Raw genomic sequence first — 20792 nt, 5'->3', positions numbered from 1 at the left:
TGTGTACAATGATTGGGGCTTGGATGTTTGACTTGCAAAGAGATGGAGACTTCCAGGGCAGAAGGCAGAAGTAGCAGCATCCAAGGGGGGTTTATTTGGGAGTAAGAAACGCTTTCTGGAGCAGGAGTTGCTGGAATTAATATTCACTGTGGGTAGGAATAAGCCAGGGAAAGGATGTGGATGGGTGGGACCGGGGTCATCTTAGCTGAAGTGATGTGTAATAAAGAGATGGAGGCTAGGGCAAACACAGAATTTCAAGTGTCAGAGAATAAATCAAAGACCTCAGGGGAGGTGGTGAGTTTATTAACTTGCCAGACAACACTAGTGAAGAAATTTACTGAATAGTTACTGCAGGGGAAATAGTAGGGATTTCTAAGTGGGGAAGGTAGGAATTCATGGTGTTTATGCTCAACATGAAAAGCTAGCACCCTGGATAGGACAGACTGAGTCCATTGGTCTCTCCACAATCACCATCATTAAAATAAGTCCCACTTCGATCTTCAGTTTGGTCTGCTAAGGGTAAGGAGATTGGGGGAAAGGAGCCCCTCAAAGTTCATGGTACTTTAGCAGCTTCAGCTGGTTAGATGAGTTGCAGTGAAATAGCATTCAGTTTCTGTATTTCCTGGGCAAATGCCTCAGTAAATGGAACATTTTCTCTTTATAATAGTAATGTGGGGTGACTGGATCTAGATTAGAAGCCATTTTATGGGGTCTGTTAACCTGTAGGCAACAGGAAGTGCTCCAAGAAGAGAATGGCACAGACAGACTTCTGCCCTGGGGGCTGGGGACATTCTGGTAGCCATGCAGAGGAAGGTCCTGATGGGAATCACAGAGAGGAGTTGACTGTCCATGACTCTGCCAAAGAAAAATCAATTTAGTTTTATGAAAAGACACTAAAGCACCAAGATGAGGAAGATCCAGTCCCTGCCTTCCCGAGGAGCGTTAACATTTTGAATGTTTGGATGAGCCTGGTGTAAAGAGGCAAGGCTGTTTTTAAATCTGTACTGACTGGTGCCGCCTGAACATTACGGGGGCCTGAAGGAGGCTCTGCTGGGAATGGCAATTAACAGTCTAGGCACATGCTAGGAGCCAATGCATGCAAATGAAAAACAAACAAACCTGAAGGTGGGATGGAGAGGAGGAGGCACAGGGGGGAGGGACAGAAAGCGGATGAAACAGCGAACCCACCCATCCGATGAATTCTTCTCTGCTCTCGTTTCCAAACTGCACAGGCTTGGCTGAGCGTGCACCTCACTTGTTAATCTCTTTTTTGCATTCCTGTTTTTGTGGCTGTCAGAACTCCATATTATGCAAATTGGGTTTAAGCAATTAAGGCAATAATGTTTCCCTTGAAGAGTTTGACAAGGTGGTGGGAGCTTGGACTGAATTTTGCAGACAAGAGTTTGGATGCTTATTTACCTACAAATAGAAGAGGAACAAGAAAAGGGAAAACACTGCAGCACCAGGCTTTTCTGAGCTGTGCTGCTGATTTTCTTGCTTTTCCTCGGTTGCTTCATAGGAGGACAAAGGGTCACTCCATGGCGTTAGTGGGTGGTAAATTTAGAACAAATGGACACTTTTCACAAGATGCAGCTTTAACCTGTTGAATTCACTGCTGCAGAAGGACAGGGAATCAAGTCTTCTGGCAGGATTTTAAAGGAGACTGGGTGATGTCATTACGAATAACATTTGAAGCCACTGGGGCTGTGTCTCCTGTTTGGTGTCGTGAGCTGATTGTCTTGCAGCTGGACAGAAGCAAGGCCAGAAAGCTGGACTTTGTCTTCAATAAACCGAATTGCACAGTAGATGAGAATGTCACAATTACCCTCCTCTGAAAAATCCGCTGTCATTAGGAAACCAGATATGATGCATCAGATTCTTAATTGGGAATGGCACTTTCCACATTTCTATACTTAGGGGAACAATACCCAAATGATGCTGTCCTCAACTTGAGCATGTGGCAAAAAGCCCCCTCTTATAGCTTGCCAGAAATAGTTTTGACAATATTCCTTACTAAAGTCCCAATAAATGAGTGTATTCCCCTTCTCCCAATAGTGTGGTTGAAGCTTTCCAAAATGTCAGAGTTTCAATAGAAAATGGTGCCCTCTCTCCTGCTTGGCATTTGTTAACTGTTCAACCTCTCGTTAGTTGATCAACAAGTGGTTAGAAAATACCCGCTATGCATTTAGCTCTGTGTGTGTGTGTGTGTGTGTGTGTGTGTGAGAGAGAGAGAGAGAGAGAGAGAGGGAGGGAGAGGGAGAGAGAGAGAGATGGAAAGTGAGACTATGAACAACAGTTAAAATATAAGGTGTCTTTCTCCCCATTCTTGATTATTCTATTACCATATCCCTCACTCCTGCTTCCTTATACACACCCTTTCCATTTCCCTCACATGCAAATCTTTATCATTTGCCAAGCCTCTCCCTTCCAAAAATATAATCCCTGTCACCCAACATCAACATCTATACTCTTACTTTCCCTTAACCATCTACTTTTCTCTGAATATAGTCAATGGTTGCTGGAACCACCTCCTCTCTTCCATAAATTCATCAAAGAACTGGATTCTGATCTCTGCTCCCTGAAATAATTTTTATAAAAAAAAGTCCGGCGAAGCATTATTTGCCTAATCTAATTGGGTCCTTCTGATCGGCTTCTACTTGATTGCTCTACAGCATTTCACAGTTAGCCTTCTTGAAACTTTGACTTGCCTTCAACCTATCTTTCTGATAATTCTCTGTCTCACTATTCTTCATTCTATTTATTCATTCGTTCACTCATTACTTCATTCATTTATTCTAGTAGACGTGTATTAGGCTTCTTCTCTGTGCTAAGAACTGTGGTATGTTCTGGGACTACAAAATTGTGAAGACACAGTCCCAGTTTTAAGGAAACTTTATGTCAATGGGGATAAAACAAATGCAAATGAATTGACATAATATAGCGAGTTAAGTGTAATGCTAGTGCAAATGGGATATGATTAGAGGCAGAGAGAAAGCACAAGTAACTGGTGGGTTTGAGCATCGGGGAAGGCATCTTGAAAGAAGTGACGACTGAACTGAGTTTTAAGTTTTTAAAAGCAAATTAACCATCTCGTAAAAGTAGATGTTGCCCAGACTTTCCTGCTTTGTCTTCTTCCCACTCAGCTCCAGACTTCCTGTAGCTTTAACCCTGGAAAAATACTGATGATTCACTAGCATACAACTCAACATTAATTTTTATAGTGAGCGTTGACTTTCTGGTAGAAATTTCCGCCAGGATTTCTAACTTCCTTGTGGAAACTTCTCTAAATTTCCTTCTCAAAATTGCACACCTAAACATCACCCCTACCCATAAATCTTCTTTTTGGCTAGAGTACTCAATCTCAGTTAATAATAAACTCTTTCATTCAGTCACAAAAACTCAAAATTGTGGAGACGCTTTGAAATTCTCATTCTTCTCCTTTAATCTACACAATACATTAGTCACCAACTTCTGGAGATTCTACCTCCCAAAGGAACATCAAATCTATTTTTTCCTTTTGAGCCCTACAGCCATGATCATCATATCTCATTGTGAATAGTGACAACTTTCTATCTGATCTCCCTGAAATGCTAGCCAAGAAAGTTCACACATTTTTTTTAACATTTTATTCTCCACCCTTACCTTTCAACATCATCTTTCCTCATTCTTTTATTCCTATCTTGCACTTCACCCACACCAGATGGCTCCTGCTGACCTGAATAAGTCATTTTTGTCTGTATCTCCGTGCCATTGCTCACACTGTTCTTTCTTGTGAAGTAACGTCTCCCCTCCTCTGACTGGTGAAATTCAATTTATTCTTCATGTCCCAGCTTAAATGCCATCTTCCTGCACTTCTCTAGGAAGAATTAATTACTTTCTAGGCAGATGATAGATAGATCCACCAATAAATAGATAGATAGATAGATAGATAGATACATCTATCCATTTATCCATCTCTAGATATTAAAACAATAGCGTGCATCATGTTATAATAAAGCTGGCCATACACGTGTCAGTCCATTGGACTGCATCTCCTTGGGAACAAGGACTGGGTCTTGTACTAGTGTTCAGTAGATGCCCAGAAAACATCTGCAGAATGAAAGTATGGTTCCCCCGACTCTGAGTTTCCCAGTGTTCTTCTGAAGAACCAGAGGTTCTCATTATTAAGAATAATCCGGGGTTGGGCCAGCCCCGTGGCTTAGCGGTTAAGTGCGTGCGCTCTGATGCTGGCGGCCCGGGTTCGGATCCCGGGCGTGCACAGACCCAGCGCTTCTCCCGCCATGCTGAGGCCAAGTCCCACATACAGCAACTAGAAGGATGTGCAACTATGACATACAACTATCTACTGGGGCTTTGGGGGAAAAAAATAAATAAATAAAAATTAAAAAAAAAAAAAAAGAATAATCCGGGGTAGATGGCTTAATATTGGACTAGAGGAATTAATATTGTACGGAGAGGAAAGGGGAATAATCCAAATGATTAGGTTACAAGATCTGTTGCTCTGCCTAGAAAGTGAAATAGGGAAGGCTTTGAAGAGTTGGCGCAGTACTTTAAGCAATCTTTAACTTAATACGCTGAGTCTGTAGAGTTGTAACTTATCCGATCTAGCTGAGTAAGGTGAGTTTGTATACTTCATACTAGCTTGTAAACCATGATTGCCTGGCACTGTAGTTAAAAACAGTGATGTTGTCTGTACCTTGAAGCAGTTCACTGTATGTGAATATTGGAGGTGAGACATTTGGGAGGAGGAGTGACAAGGACAAAGTTATAAATTCCACACCTAGAGTCTGCATTCATGCAGTCATTTTGTGTCATTCCTAAACCCATCCTGGTCTTTCCAGAATGGAAAGGACAAACAGAGTAGCAGCAGGGGGTGGGGAATGGAACCCGTATAGAGTGTATGTGTGTTTGTGTGTCAGTGTGTGTGTGTGTGTGTGTGTGTGTGTGTGTGTGTGCGTGTCAGAGGGAGAGTTACTTTGGGTTTACGTCGGGCCAGAGGACCCTATTTTATCAGAGACTGCTGCTAAAAAGCACTTGTTATTTGAAAGAGATTTTGAATGGCCTCTAGTTTCCCCTTAATTTAATGAACCTTTTAGGAGGTGCAGACAGCTTGGCCCCCAGGTGAAGAGAGTAACAGAATGAGAGACAAGGGCAATGAGAAACCCAGGCAATGGAAGGCTTGCAGGAGTTAATCAGCATTAACAGAGATATGGCCAGAAAGGATGTGGAAGCCTAAGAAGGGGGTAGGATTTTGACTGAGAGAGTGCCTGGAGAGAGGGTGATCCAAAAGGAGAAGACTGCTGGAAAGAAAGAATGAAAGACAGGAGAGGAAAGTGAGATTATAGAAGAAAGATATACTTCACTCTTTAAAATTTTCCCCAGGGCGGGCACTGGCTTTGTGTTTTGACTACACAGGATAAACCAGGTTAATAAAAGGGAAAAATTTCTGCTATTTTTTTTCCTAAATCCCCCCCACCCCCATACAATTTTCATAGAAAATCAAAATTTTATCCTGGCAACAATAGCTGAAATACAAGTCCCTGAAAATGAACATGATGACTTATGTAGTACATTGGGGAGAAATAAAATCAATACCAATATTAATTATGATTTACTTAAGACAGGACTCAAATGTTTCCATCTGCCCACTGGTAAATTTGCATGAAATGAATTGGTTTAGCGGATTGTTGTCCATTTAATTCATGTCAACAAATACTTATTGATAGTTGCACGTTGTATTAGGTTCTGTGGATAAGGAGATGAATAAGACAATATCATAATCAAATATTTACAAAGGAATTACTAGATCCAGGAATTATTCTAGTTGCTATAATAAGATAGAGCCTAAGGATCCACACTAAGGAGCAAACTTTGTCCCCTTGAGTACTTACTAGTAGTCAGTTAAAATCATATCAAAATTTAGCTGAAAGTCACCAGCAGTCCTGGGAAAGTCAGTGACCATTAAGGCTACGTCTATTATGCCAAAAAAAAAGAGCCTTTACATTTCTGAAATATGAGCTTTGCTCCAACTATCAAATTATTACTGGCTCGATCATTTCTAATCACCAATAGCATTCTATTTTCCTTTCTAGAGCAACGGCTCTCAAAATTTAATGCACATAAAAATCACTAGTGTGTTTGTTTTTAAAATGAGATTCCTGGATCCCAGCCACCAAAGATTCTAGTTCAGTAGATCTAGGAAGGGACCAGGAACAATCTAACATTGTTAACAAGCTGCCTGAGTGATTCTGATATAATTGGTCTATGAACAATACTTTGAGAAACACTGCTTTATAGAGAAATCTTTCTTTGAAAAGTCGTCTCATTTTTGTTTTCTAAAAAGCCTTTCTCCTGGAATAGATTTTTAAAAATCCATACTTTTATTTTTGGGCTTCCATCTTTACCAAAAATGAGTAAGTATTATTATATGGTGTACTAGTTCAACTTTCTTTCTGTTAATTTACTTTGCTCCTTATTCATGCTCAAGACAATAGGATTGTAGTAGATTATATACTGATGTTGATTTATTGTCACACCAGTTTAGGAGAAATTTAGCAAAACTATATAGAGATTTAGGTGGATTGTATATAATGGCTACTTAATTTAATTCTATTTGTGTTGTATTAATTAATACTAATATGAAAAAATGATTTAATCAGAAATATTAAAATAGATTTTAATAACAGAAAGCCTGTAAAAAAGATGGTTGAATTAGTGAAGGCACAACCAGAGAAATGTAAATCACTCAAAGTATTTAAATAAAGGAAATTAAAATTTAAAAATTTTGTTACACAGATGGTGGAATTGGGAGAAGCCAATCAGAGGGCAATGAGGCAATCCAGAGATTAGCATCAATTTGAGAGACAATGGGAGGGATTAGGGTTATCAGATCCAAGGGATTGATCTCTGGAAGAGACATTGCCACTGCAAAGAAAGTGACCAAGGCAGAGACAAAGGGAGAGAAATACTCTGGCTTGTCCCATGCCCCCATCCTCTAATTTTCTGCCAGTGTTTCTCACTGAATGAATGAACTCAGCTTGACAGGGGAGCCTGGGAAATGCAGTGTGTACTAGACAGCTCCACAGGGACTCAAGAGAAGGGGAAGAGTGAGGAATGACTCTTAGAGTAACAGGACTGAGGACCAGAGACAGGTGTATCTTCCCCCAAATCTACTTTAATGCCAAGAACTTTGATTGTTTCTGATATTCTTTTTAAGCCCCTTTTTATATTGTACCAAGCTTGAACCTTAAACAATGATTTAGTTGAGCATAAGGCAGGGTTGAGGGATGGGGCAGGGGTGTTCATTTAAGAATGACCCACATCAGCACTGCAGTTTGATTCCTTGGGAATCTGGTGCTTGAGATCCATAGGAGACGTTGAAAAAGAAAATGGCTTTCCTCTGCATCTCTCTTCTACTGCCGACGTTGTTCCTTGCCAGCTCTCTGCATTTCTCTCTAGGGTCTATCTCACGTGGTGGCCACATGCATTTGGCCATCTTCGGCTCAGTATACCCTGGTGCAGGCAGAAAGATCATATATCCATTTTCTGACCACTATCATCACTTCTCACCCCTTACCTCTCTCACTTCCCTCCTTCTTCCTAGTGTGATGCATTTTTCATGCTGACTTCTTTCTCTCCTGTGGGAGAGGGCTTGCTTTAACTGGTAAGCTTTAGGAATGGGCAGTTCCAATTGCAAGTTGAGTGTAGCTGGAAAAGGTTTTCAGCTTTCTGTCTGAAATTCAGCAGAAAAGGAAACACTGTACCAGTAAGAGTGGATGTTGGGCTGAACTGGGGTCAGCAAAGATAAGAGAGTGGAGGTGGTGGTACTATAGCATTTAATTCAATCCCCAAAGAGTATTGCAGTTATTATTTTGTTGTTTTAGCCAGGGTTTTAGTGTTTTGCTTTCATGGTTTTGGACTCTTCATTTCACTTTAATGTTTTATTTAGTTGGATGGAGTGGGCCAAAGGGTGGAAAGATTTAGGTGTATTTTCCTACATTCTGTTGGGCAGGCTTTAGAGTCTTCTCCAGCTTCTGTTTTTAATACGAATTCAGGGTTGTTCCAATCCCAAAATGAAGTATATTGCTGCAAAATGGGATCAGCTTTGTCTAGCACAAGTATCTGGCTGGCAATGTACCTCTTTTTGCAAGGTACATATAGGCTTTCAGATGAGGAGAATTTCATTTCAACCTGAGAAATCACCACATTACAAGACAAATGATTCCCTGCTTTTCCAAAACAAATGGTCTAATGAGCTCCTTCTCTACTGGGAATTAATGATTCCAAGCCTTATGGGTCATGTCTGTTGTGACAAATAACTCCGTAGGTATGGAGACTTTGAGGAAGAGATTGCCTGAGTTCAAATCCTCCAGTTACCTGAACAACAGAGGAGAAATTGAGACAATCAAGAATCAATTCACCTTTTTTGATGGGAGATGGAAGACTGCCTTCTAGTTCCCGGTCAACCTTGAACAAATCAAACGATTGCAAGCTCAGCACTCTCATTTGTAAATGTGGAAACACTGCCTGTAGCTCAAGACATGATTTTAGTGAGGACTTGGTGAGTTCACGGGTGTGAAAGTGCTTTGTAAACACTAAAGCATTATAAAAATAAAGAATATTAACATCACCCTCATCCTTTTTTCTAATTGCACAAGAAACTAATCATCTACCATGAGTTTGTTCCGTCACAGTGCGGTGGTTGGCTTATCACTACAAAAGTTATCTAATTAAATGGTAGTGGAAGCACCTCTGATACCCGTGTAATCCAATTACATTTACCAGGTAAAGGAAATGAGACTGGAGATTTAGTCTCTGGCTTGAACATCTCCCTGTTCATCAACCAGACTTTCAGAGGTGAAAAGTTTCTTAGCAGTCCTCTCTTCCGATATCTTAATTGCTTCATAAGAAAAACCACTGAAAACTAGGAAAGAGTAGCACAGCATGAATCATGACCAAAGTTGCAGCAGAAATGGTTTTGGGTAGGGGGCACAAATGCTATCCATTTGCCTCTATTCGCTGACTCATCCACTTAATTCTCTTCTTTAACTGTCCATCTTTCTGGGTGTCACTTATTGATAATATTTTCATATGCCTTCATATTTTCCAATTCATTCTCTAATTCCTTTCTCCCAGCATATTGGGAACTTAAGGGAAAGAGAGTGAAATTGGGAAAGAAAAAGACTCAGAGAAAAGGCAAAAGAAGGAAAGGTTTACTGGAGAAGTTCGAGAAATTTAGGGAACAATGGAATGCAAAGTGGTGATGAGGATGGCTGGGCAGAGAGGCAAGTGACTAAAAGAAAGTAGATGGAGTGCTAGAGTTTAGAACTGATGTCTGATATTTCTTCATATACCTGTTCTTGTTCCACTTCCTTCCAACTCACGTTTGTTCCTATGTCACCATCACAGCAAGAGGTAGTTCTCAAGCCACTGATAGGAACAATCAGCAAGTCTCATTAAAACGTTTGTTTGGCCCATGAATTATTGTATCAATATGCAGTACAATGTCATCTGTTCTCATGGATTTAACAATCATCAAGCCACAGGCCATGCTAATGTTTTTGTTACAAAAATAATACCTTGCTGTCATAGAATATTTTACACAATTTTAAAGTTAGTTCCTGTCTGTTATCTTATTTTTCCTTACAGAAATTCAGAAATTTAGACAGATATTTTTGTCTCTGTTTTACAGATGAAGAGGCTGAGGCCTGTGGATATTAAGTAACTTACTGGATACCACAAATCAAGTTAATAATGTATATCTAAGTTATGCAAGACTTAAATATGATTCCTGAGCCAAATAGTCAGGATATGGTTCAACTGGATCCAGAGATGTTATCTGGCAATTTTAAAATTTACCATTCTTTCTAAAAACTTTCGTAGTTCAGAAAACATGACCGTAGGGGCCCCTTAAAAGCCCTGAAATATGCCATTTTGTAGTTGCAGGAATGTTGGGACAATGAGATAGCACAAAAAACAAGATTCAGACCAGAGTAGCTAAACCAAGAAATCAGACTAGCAGAGGAAATCAGTTCCATTTCTCAAGCCAAGCTTCCAGGTTGACTCTGGGATGCAATGAGGTTGGTTGGGGTCTACAAGTTGAATGGAATCCCCAGCTGCTCAAAATCATCTTGTCTCCCTAAGCTTCTTAACCTTCCCATTTAGGAATCCCAAGAAAAATGTGCAGTCCTAAGAACTCGCACAATGACTGTATCATTTAATATTGGGCATTCACAGACTTCCTAAATTCCATCTGTGGACTGTGTTTCTCAGTGTGTGCCCCTTGGACCACTTCATCAGAATCTCCTAGAGTGCTTGCTTATTAAAGTGCAGATTCCTGATTCTCATTCCAAACCCATCAAAACAGTGTCTGTGTATGAAGGCTAGGAGTTTGCCACTACATCTGATTCTTATGCAGACTAAAGTTTGAGAACCATGTTTTAGGTATCGATTGAGCCCAGATGAAATCATCTGTCTTAGAAAAATAAATTTGAGATAACCCCACAAACTGAGCCATCCCTGTTTCAATCTGAAGCAGTGTTGCCATGTAGCCCATATTGAAGCGAGGATGGACACTGCCTCTAGGAAGGCCAGTGGTTCTTAGTTCTTGTGTTTTTCTCCACTGAAGGTGCCCAAGATAGGAGGGCATCTAACTTAGCAATAGTCTCAGAAGGCATCTGAGGGTGCTTCCTCATTTCTTAGCCCATCAGAAAGAGTATTCTAAGCCTCTAAGTACTGTTTACAAAATGTTATGATCCCATTTATTTCAAAACTCCACCCATAATAACAGTAAATATCACCTTCCTTGTAGCTTTCCACTGTCTGTGACACATGCACTTTTCACCCTAGCCCTCTGGTTTGGAATATGAAACCAGTGGAGTAAAAAAGTGAATAAGCCAGTTCTGTTTATTCCCATTAAAATGCAGGTACATACTGTTTGTTTATCTCCCTCTGGGAACAAGCTGGGAAACTGTTAGTGTTGGGGAAAATAATAATAAGAAAAAATGTCTTAAGTGTTGACTCCACATTTTCAGGGCTTGATAAGTCCTGAGTGTAGCACTCCATCACTTTTCTCAGCAGGGTATAATTACTCATAACTTGAAGGTTTTATCTCTGGGCTGCCTCTAATATAAAGGGGGAAAAAGAAGGTAAATCTGCCACTCACTGGAAGTATAGATGTTTAATTAAGTATCACATTTAATTGTTTCAGTCTCTTGTGTGACAGTTGCACAGTCCAGGGATTTGGGGTAGGGGTAGGGAGATAACCTAGTAGATTTATGAAGATTTATATAGCAGGGATTTCTTAATGCATTTGTGTTTGTGTGTGTGTGTGTGTGTGTGTGTGTGAGTGTGTGCATGCTTCCCCTACTGCACCTGAGCTCTTCCTGGTGTCTGGTTTCTGAATCTCACATTGCCTAATACTCATTTACATTATCCCTCAGAACCCTTCTCAGTATTTTTAAACTATGAAATAATTATTTCATCCTCTGTTCAGCTTCTTTGTGTCCCCTTTCTTGTATGGGCCAATGTTTCTTACACTTAGCATTTATACATGCCGTATCTGATGTAACCACATAGGACAAAAATTAGAGAAGGCAAACTGGGGTTCTGCGTTGAAAAAAAGGGTACGGGGGTCATAGCTCCCCCCAAAATAATATAGGCAATTTAATAACCTTTACCAAAATGCCTGTGAGGACCTTCTCTATTTGTTCCCTCTATCCTAGACCCAAGCAACTTTAGAAGTTTCCAGGCACTGTGGTTACAAAGCTGAGGCTCTGACTGTCCATCTTTCTTGGAGATATTCTCCGGAACAAAGATGGTTTAAGAGGTCTAAGAAGTAGGCTTTTTCTCTGGATCTGTGGCAAAGCCCAAGCCCAGACAGAATATTTCCTGAATGTGACCCGGACCAGGAAACCCCTCATTTATAGTGTTAGCCAATTTCCATGGTGTAAATACTCCTATTATGGCTAGTCGAAAGGCTCTGCTGTATGTACTCAGGGTTTCTTCATGATCCTCAAACTGTCAACATCATTCTCACCTTAGAAATTTGCTATTGTTCCTTCTCATACTAGGAAAATTCTTCCCTTAGGGCATCACCTCACTCTCTCTGCCTAACTTCGTTCAGGCCTCCACTGTAATGTCACCTCCTCAGAGAGGCCTACACTGATCATACATTAATTTTTATACAATTTTTCCTCATAGCACTTACCACCACCTGAAACTATGTTTACTTGTTTCTTATTAGTTTCTTCCATTAGAGTATAAACTAGGAAATTAGTTGATGTTCTTTATTAGCATGTCTCCAGTACCTAGAATAAAGCCGGCATGTAGTAGACACTCAGAAATAATTGTTGAATTAATGAATAAAATATATGATTAATCAATAGTCATGAGATGAAGACTGCAAAGACTGTATAATTCTAGAATATTTTTAACTTTACATATAACAGGACTGTCCAACCTGCTGTGCCTTCTCCATTTCTTATTCGTCTTTCTATTATGGTATCTGTTGAGTATATGTGAGTTTTGTCTGTCAGACTGGGAGCGCCTTGGAGGAAGGGATCATTTCTCATTTACTTTTGAATTCCTCATGCCTGGACCGTAATAGAAGCTCAATAAATACGTGTTGACTGAGTGAATTTTCTATTTCTCATCACATTTTCTATTTTTCTTATTTCCTATCTCTCAGGGATGGTTAACAGTAGTATATCCTTAGGTTAGAATAAAAGGGGCCTTTGTGCATCTATCAGGTCCAGCAAAAACTTGAGAGCCAATAAAGAGACTATATTTTGCTCCATAAACAGGCTGGAGGGAGACGACAACATCGGGGGATGGAGTGAGTTTTGGCAGCTGCCAATGAGAAGCAGCTAAAATCCCAGGGGTCTCAGGGTGAAGAAGAAGCCCTGAGGCTCAAGAGGTAAATGGCTCCCATGGGAGCCTCAGGAAATGAGCAGATGCCAGACATTCCTAAATATATGATAAGATGTCATATTAGACCTCTCATCAACTGAGCCTCCTATGATAGTCTCAAAGTTAACTGTTCCTGGGGAGTCTGCCACAAAAAGACATGAAGCTGATAGAAAGCTTTATTGAGGCAATGGATTTTCCACATCTGCTTTTCCTCATAACCCAGCTGGATCACTGAATGAGGCAAAGAACTTCTGACAAGTGTTCAGGATAAGGAGGGCATTTAAGTACATGCAGGTATCATGTTTGACATAGCAAGAAACTCCAACAAACTTGTAAAGAGCCTATTGTTTTTATGTGTTAGGACGATTTACATAAAAAGACGTGTGCAGAGGTAAGGGTATGCCTTCTGTAACTAGGTGAAAAAAATTCCAGGTGTGATGTACCTTTGGTGTGGGTGAGGGGGTATTGAGAGGAAGCTCTGTGCTGGGAAGAGAAGGACGCCAGATGAGTCTGAGGGAAGTTTCATAAAGTAACAACATACTAATAACTATGGAGGGAGAGATTTCCTCTCAAGAGGGAAAGGAATAGAAAGAATACAAAGCTTTCATGTTCTGCTGAGTCCTTGACTCTTTGAAAAATGCACTGCTGACATTTTGAGGCAACTGAGAAAGAGGAGTAGGAGGTAGGGACCAGGTCAAAGAAGGAAGGAAAGGCTGTTTTTTTTTTTTTTTCCCTCTGGTTCTTAGAGAAAGTTAGCAGGGAAAAGCACTTTAAAACTGATATCTGGGCAGGCCCGGTGGCCTGGTGGTTAAGTGCATGTGCTCCGCTTTGGCGGCCCGGGGTTTGCAGGTTCAGATCCCGGGCGCGCACCGATGCACCGCTGGTCAAGCCATGCTGTGGCGGCGTCCCATATAAAGTAGAGGAAGAAGGGCACAGATGTTAGCCCAGGGCCAATCTTCCTCAGAAAAAAAGAGGATTGGCATCGGATGTTAGCTCAGGGCTGAGCTTCCTCACCGGAAAAAAAAAAAAGGTCTGATATCTGATCTCTTCGTTTTACTTCATCTTTCTGGGCCAGGTTTTCCATCTGTAATTTGCTCAAAGCTACAGAGATGGATATTGGCAGTTAAGGCTTGAACCCAGCAGGTCTTCGGTTTCCCGATTAAGCCAGTCCACTTTTGTACCGTACTTCACTAGGATATTCAGCTAAACTAACGTACCAAGTACAATATGGAAAAAGTGTTAAATGGGCCAAAGAGTTGATGTAGATCTACAAGATAGGAGGGCTGAAGACATTTAGAAGAACTATGAAAATCAGAAAGGTCAGGGTAAGGGCATGATGCACTCTCCATTGTGGCTTTTATTGTCACAGGGAACATGATCATTATTACTTACAAGCCCCCCACCCCCAAAGTTGTCCTTCTCCCCCCCACCCCAATCAGAAATACTCTCATGGATACGGGACCATTGTCCTACGCCGACCAGGCTATGCTCAAAGCCCTAGGCTTCAGTGTACTCAGAGGCATATCCAAATGATGCAAACCCTGCTAGTCAAATAATTTTTCCAGATAGAGGGATGGAGTCAAATACAAGGAAGAAAAGGCAGGAATAGAGATGGTAACTGAGGTCTTCTGAGAGTAGAGAGAGATTATATGGTATAAGAAGCAAGAGTGTGAGAAATGGATTGCAGTCCTATAATTTCATTGGACTAATTGTGAGTCCTTGAAGCTCGATTTCCTCTTTATAAAATGAGGGGATTTGTCATGATGTGCTAATGGTGCCAATGTGATGTAATTAAGTCTATTCAAGAAATAATCCTTATCTTGATTAGGTAAATAGGACTTGATTAATTCTACTCTGATTAACCAATGCTTCTCAAAATGTCCTAGAGGCTTCTACTCATTCTACCCAGCAATTCACCATTTTCTCCCAGAGAAATGAAAAATGCTCCAGTATCCCTCATGACAGAGATCAAGCCAAGATCCAAATGCTTTAAAACATAAAACACTTCTACAGAGGGTTGTGGTTTGCCTTGCAAGTGGGATGGCACTGGTGGGGACAAGATGATGAGGGAAAAAAGGGAGGGGGAGGTATAAAGGAGAGGTTCCTCTAAAACATCAAAAAGACTTTATACATCTTTTCTGCCCTTTCATAAAGACTTCATCTGGCAGCCAGATTGCCTTAATGGTCTGCCTAAAAAGGCCCAGCCTGGCCTGACATAGCAAGACACACACTCTCCAGCTTTGCTTTGCTTCTTTGATGCTGTCACATGTCCTTCATTTTCTACATTTCATTCATTCTTTGCCTTTAAGCTACAAGGATAAAAGTGCCTGGCATTAAAAAAAAAATCAGCTTACATTTTTTAAAGGAGCAGACATTTCATGCAGCCTTTGATTTCCTTCTAGGAGAAAATCATTACTTTTCTTTAAAGGAGAAATGAGAGAGATGTTTCTGCTTCCTTTTCCCCCTTCCCACTCTTTACCCCAACTCTCCCATTTTCAGCAGTAAGAAATAGCACTGGGTGTAGTGCAGGAAAGGGCTAGAGAAATGATTGTCTCCTGGAAAGGACTTATACCACAACAGTGAATAAAAAAGCCTGAATATTCATTTACTGCTAAACAATGACAAAAGATCATTAGAATGTTTTAAAGCACTGCACTATATTCAACATCTGTTAAACATTGGTTGAGATAGCTGTTTTTAAAACTAGGTGGTGTTGAGGAGAAAAGGTAACCAACAGAGTATAATGCTTATAGCCTTCAGAATCTATAAGAAGGGTTCGTAAGAGAAGTCTGAAGCATTGTATGTGAAGGAAGGGTATAAAAAGAAATAGAGTAAAAACTTAGTACAAAGGAAACACTATATGTGGAAGTACTTACTTAAGTAATAAAATGTGGCCATAGATACATGTTTATCTATGTCTCTCCAAAATAATAAGCCTGATGTTAAAATATGGAGGGACACGGAGAATCTATAAAAGAAGGGCAAGTAGTAATACTAAAGGACGAGAGTTAGCCAGATATCGAGTGTCTGAATACACACATAGGGAAAAAATAAGAAATGATAAGATTTCCAGACAGGATAAACAATTGCTTCTACAACAGGTGTTTAGAACTCAAATAAAAAGGAAATATCTGGAGGTGACTCTTAGATTTGAACAAGAACTGATGCTGGAGGTAAGTGTAAATGTGTAAAACCAAAACAAAAAACCACATGCACAATTCTAAAAGGAGAGGAAAAAATTAAGAAATCTATCATTTAGCTGTTGAACTCCAGAAAGGACACTGTGCCAAAATGTGGGATTTGAAAAAAATTAAAGGGAAGATCTGCAAAGTTACATAAATCACAAGAAACCTGGAAACATTTAAGGTACCTCGTTGGAAATTCAGAATAAATCTAGTATTCTGAGGATCAAACAGACCAAGGGCTGGTGAAAGTGAAACAAAACTATCTGAATAACCAGAAAAGTCAAAGAATCTCCTGTTGGAAGGAATGAAAAAAGCATCTTTGGGAGAGAGAAAAACAATTAAAAGAACTGGAAAATCAACCAACCAGAGTAAGCACCAAGCACACAACAAATCAACATAGGAGGATCCCATGACAGGTGCTCAAAATAAATACTAAAAACGTCTTTCAATCAGGTAGCTGAGGCCTTGTTAGTAGCCTGCCCTAAGCTCAACTAGGCCCTCACTTAAAGGGACAGAACGCTTCAGGGAATTGGAAGCACCATTTGATGGTCAGTGTATGAATAGTGGGCTTAGGAGAGAAAGGAAAACTAGAGAAGCTGATTGCAATACTGGCTTCCTTTATTTATAAAATAGGTCAATAAATTTCTGATAGCCAGTGTTCCATTCAGAGTAATTCGATAAAATAATGACAAAATCATTGGCTATCTTACTTCCATACTGGTCTTACTGGTGGATGCATAATGAAAAGAAGACTCCCTAAATGCTTACAAATCCTCGTTTGTTGAGAGAAAGACAGCACAGCTTCTATACAGGGAAATAATTTATATTTATAATTTAATTTATTTTTAATTAATTTGATTTTTAAATATAATTAATATAAATGTAATTTTTAATAGAATTTATTTATAATTTACTACATTTTAAAATTATTTTTTAAAAACCTTTGGAAATGGATATTAGGAAAATATTTTGCTCCTTTAATATGGACAAGGATCTTACTTAAAAATAGGAAATCAAACGTAAAGAATAACACACAGAAATTGGCTCAATACAAATGTGTACTGTTGACCTTAAACAAAGACAGCCAGTTGTTTCTCCAGCAAAAATGGGTTTATTCAGAATCAGCAAAGAATTGCAATTCCGGATCTGCACCATGGTAAGCCCCCTGCGAGTCCCCTCAGCAGAAAGGGAGGAGAAACTCTTTCATAGAGGGGAAGAGAAGGTTGGGAGGACTATTGCAAACAAAGAGTTTGAGGTGTAGTGGTTTTTTGTTGACTGAGTTGTGACAGTCTCTCGTTGGTTGAGCTTCTTGCGAGTCAAGAAGAGGGAGTCTTTCTTCTTCCTCTTGGGTTCTGCTATAGACATAAGGCGTGCGACCTCCCCGTTTTGGCCTCCTGATTCCAATTTAATGAGGTTTCTGTTTATTAATATGACAATACGTATTATACTTTTTGTGAAAAATCAAAAAGAAGCAACAACTGGTAAAGTCTCCCAAATGGTGCCAGACTTTCTGGGGTTGTGAAATGCCAGCTCAATGGGAATAAACTGAAAGAAACTTCTAAGAGAAGCTGTAATTGATCAGTGAAGGGATAAGTGAGACCTGATACAGGCAAGTATAAGGGGTCAACAAAGTACAACAAGGGATCTGGAAACTGTTACATGTTATTTTCAACTGATACCATCTGTATTTAATATTAGTAAAGTCATCCAAATTTGAGTATCATCAGATGGGGATTCAAACCTAAACACAACATAACCCTGCTCTTGTTCAGCTGAACTGCACGTGACAAAATAGAGCTACAGAAAGTGGAGAGTAAGTAACTTAAAAGACCAAATGGATGGGAGCCCAGCTGTGTGGAGACAGCTTGGAAAGAATAGAACTCTTTAGTTAGAACAGGGGAAAGCTGAGCTGAGATCAAACCACGAAGCAAGTGTTTAGCTGTTGATAGAGCATGATATATCAGCATTATGGGGCACGACCGGAAATTTGAAAAAGGTAATTTTTAGGACAAATACAAAGAAGTTCCACTTTGCATGGTAGACTTTAAATTTGTAAAACTTTTAAATCTAGAAGTGGTAGATGCTAAATATATGAATAGCATAATAAAGGATGTATATGTTTTCAAGGACGCTAGTTCCAAAATGGGTTTTTAGTGGTAAGTGGAAAAATGTGAATGTTAAAAACTTTAGTGTAAGTTTGAAAACCATGCCTTCTTACATTCAATTCTTTGGCACCTCTGTCTACTGAAGAATATTTTCTACTGAGTTGGGATTTCACTTTTGTTTTGTTGTTTTGGGGTTTGAATTCCCAAAGGAGCAGGGGAGAAATATCAAGAGGTCACATGACCAACACTATGAAGCTTCATATGTACTATTTGGTGAAGGTGATGAGGGACTCCACTAACAAAAGAGAATATTTTATGTACTTCCTTCTGTCCTATGGAAGCTCCTTCTTCAGTCTCCAGCCTTTAAATTATGCCATAAAGTACAAAATTAGACAATAATTTTGGACAGCTGCCTACTTGTTTAGTGACAGGAAAGCCAACTAAAACATGAAAAAATTATACAATTTCTTCCATAACTTAATAAATGTGATATTGTAATATATACTTTATAGAACATAGATAGATGAATAGATATATAGATAGATAGGTGATAGATCAGTCATAAAGTTACCTGGTTAAAAGCTGGTGTTCCAGGTAATGTGGAGGGCTAATAGAAAAAGGGATTTGGGAACCAAAAGTCTATTGTTTCATCTCTACAAGATTGTTTTTGGGTTGGTATGTTTGTAGTCCATATTTCTAATCAATTTCTCTGTCTCTCCCCATCTTCCTACCGCCATTCTTCACTTCCTCCCTCTCTTCTAACACATAGATCCATATTTCAAAATGCTTCCAAATGCTGCGTATTTATATCTACATAGCCTCCCCTGAAGGTACTGTCAACATATTCCTCAAACCCTCCTGCCAGTAAATAAACACTACTGCCCCAAATTTCATATTTTTAAGAGCACTCTGAAATCCCAGTTACCCCAGTTCAAAATGTCTGGGTTATTTTTGACTTCCTCTTTTTCCTAGTTTCCATTTCCTATTCAGTTACCTAGTCATGTTGATTCTATCATCTTGAAACTACCCTTTATGTCTCTCCTTACTTTCCTCTGAGATTCAGTGTAACGCAGTGACCAAGAGTGATCTAGAGTTGACTGCCTGTATATCCTTGTCTTTCCACTTACTACATCTGTGATCTTGGGCAAGTTGCTGAACCTTATTATGCCTCAGTTGTCTCATCAGTAAACTAGAAATAAGTAATGCATCATATCATAGGATTGTGTTCAAGTTTAAATTAATTGATACAGGCAATGCTTGATAAATTTAGTTGTAATTATGGTGATGATGATGATGATGAACATGATGATTTCAGAGTCTCCTAATCTTTCACAAGACTCAGTCTTCTAATGGGTCTCCCAGATTCCACTTTCTGTTCTCTCAAGTTCAGCCTTCGTGCTTCTACCAGAGTTGGCATCCTGTAGCACATCTGGTAATGATTTTCCTCCTGCTCATTGCTTACAGAATGGCTCCCATGCCTATTAACATTGTATTTAAGGTCCTCTTTTATTGGGACTCAATCAACTCAGTATCCTACTACACTTTCTTTCTACTCATATGCCCATTTTTCTCCCCACCCCAGATGTGTCCTACTTGTTCTTTCCCAAATGTGTCCTAAATAATGATATCTCTTTATTTTTCTTCTTACTATTCTTATTATCAGGGATACTTTCCTATCAAATCTTTACCTATTGGAATCCGTTCCAGGTCTTTTGGTCAGAAATATTGTCCATTCACTGAAATCTAAAGATGGCTTCAATATCAATACTAAAATCAGCAACTGCCATTTATTAATTGAATGCTGACAATATACCAGGGATTCTATCCTATGAGGTAAGCACTATCATTATCACCATTTTAGAGACAAGGGAGCTTGTACTCTATAATGTAAAGTAACTTGTTCAAAATCACCTAACCAGAAAGTTGGGAAGACCCAGTTCTATCTGAGTGCAAAGCCCATATGCTCTCACTAACCTGTTACACAGCCCTGACTCCTGTGCCTATGTTTATTTCTCATTCATTACTCTGTTCCCCCAAATTAAAAATTCCTCCAAGGTCAGTGTCTGACCTGTACGTGTCTTGTAGCACCCCATGCTCTGCCTTCCACACAATAAGCATGCAATTCTGGTGAATTGAATTGACTTTCCCTGGTGCAGCCAAAAGTGTGTATGGCCGTGCTGGAGGCATGAGATACTATATTGTGTTTCTTCAGTCTGAAATTCAGGGGGTCTACTTAAAAGGGGATCTATTTATGAATTTAGTTTTATCCCCACTGCCTCAATTATTCTGTCCCTAGAGGTCTCTTATAGATTGTCCTCAACTTCAAAATATATCAAAACTAACAGCCCGCATCTACCTCAGTCTAAAGTCCAGTCATGGAGTCCAATTTGGAAACTCAAAGAAGATACTGATCAAAAGAAGCGTTCTATTTTATGCAGGTATTAACGTTCAGAGAGCAACAATTAGACCTATGCTTATGAGTAACTATGTACCCACCCCACCCTGTATTCCTTGTCTGTTTATAGATCTCTTTCAATAAATAGACAATAGTCATTGTGATGATAAGGTCTGAGCCGTTCTTCTTTGTAATACC

The 20792-nt window shown here is 39.6% G+C and overlaps 1 protein-coding gene across 4 annotated transcripts in view; it reads left to right on the top strand.

Moving 5' to 3' along the window:
* Positions 1-20792, top strand: part of LSAMP (limbic system associated membrane protein) — a 603037-nt gene that overhangs the window by 218417 nt on the left and 363828 nt on the right. The window lies entirely within an intron of this gene.

This window comes from Ceratotherium simum, chromosome 15, assembly GCF_057802395.1.
Source record: "Ceratotherium simum simum isolate JZ-2026a chromosome 15, ASM5780239v1, whole genome shotgun sequence".
NCBI lineage: Eukaryota > Metazoa > Chordata > Mammalia > Perissodactyla > Rhinocerotidae > Ceratotherium > Ceratotherium simum.
Note: the sequence above shows the minus strand (reverse complement) of the source record. Positions and strands in the feature narration are given on the sequence as shown.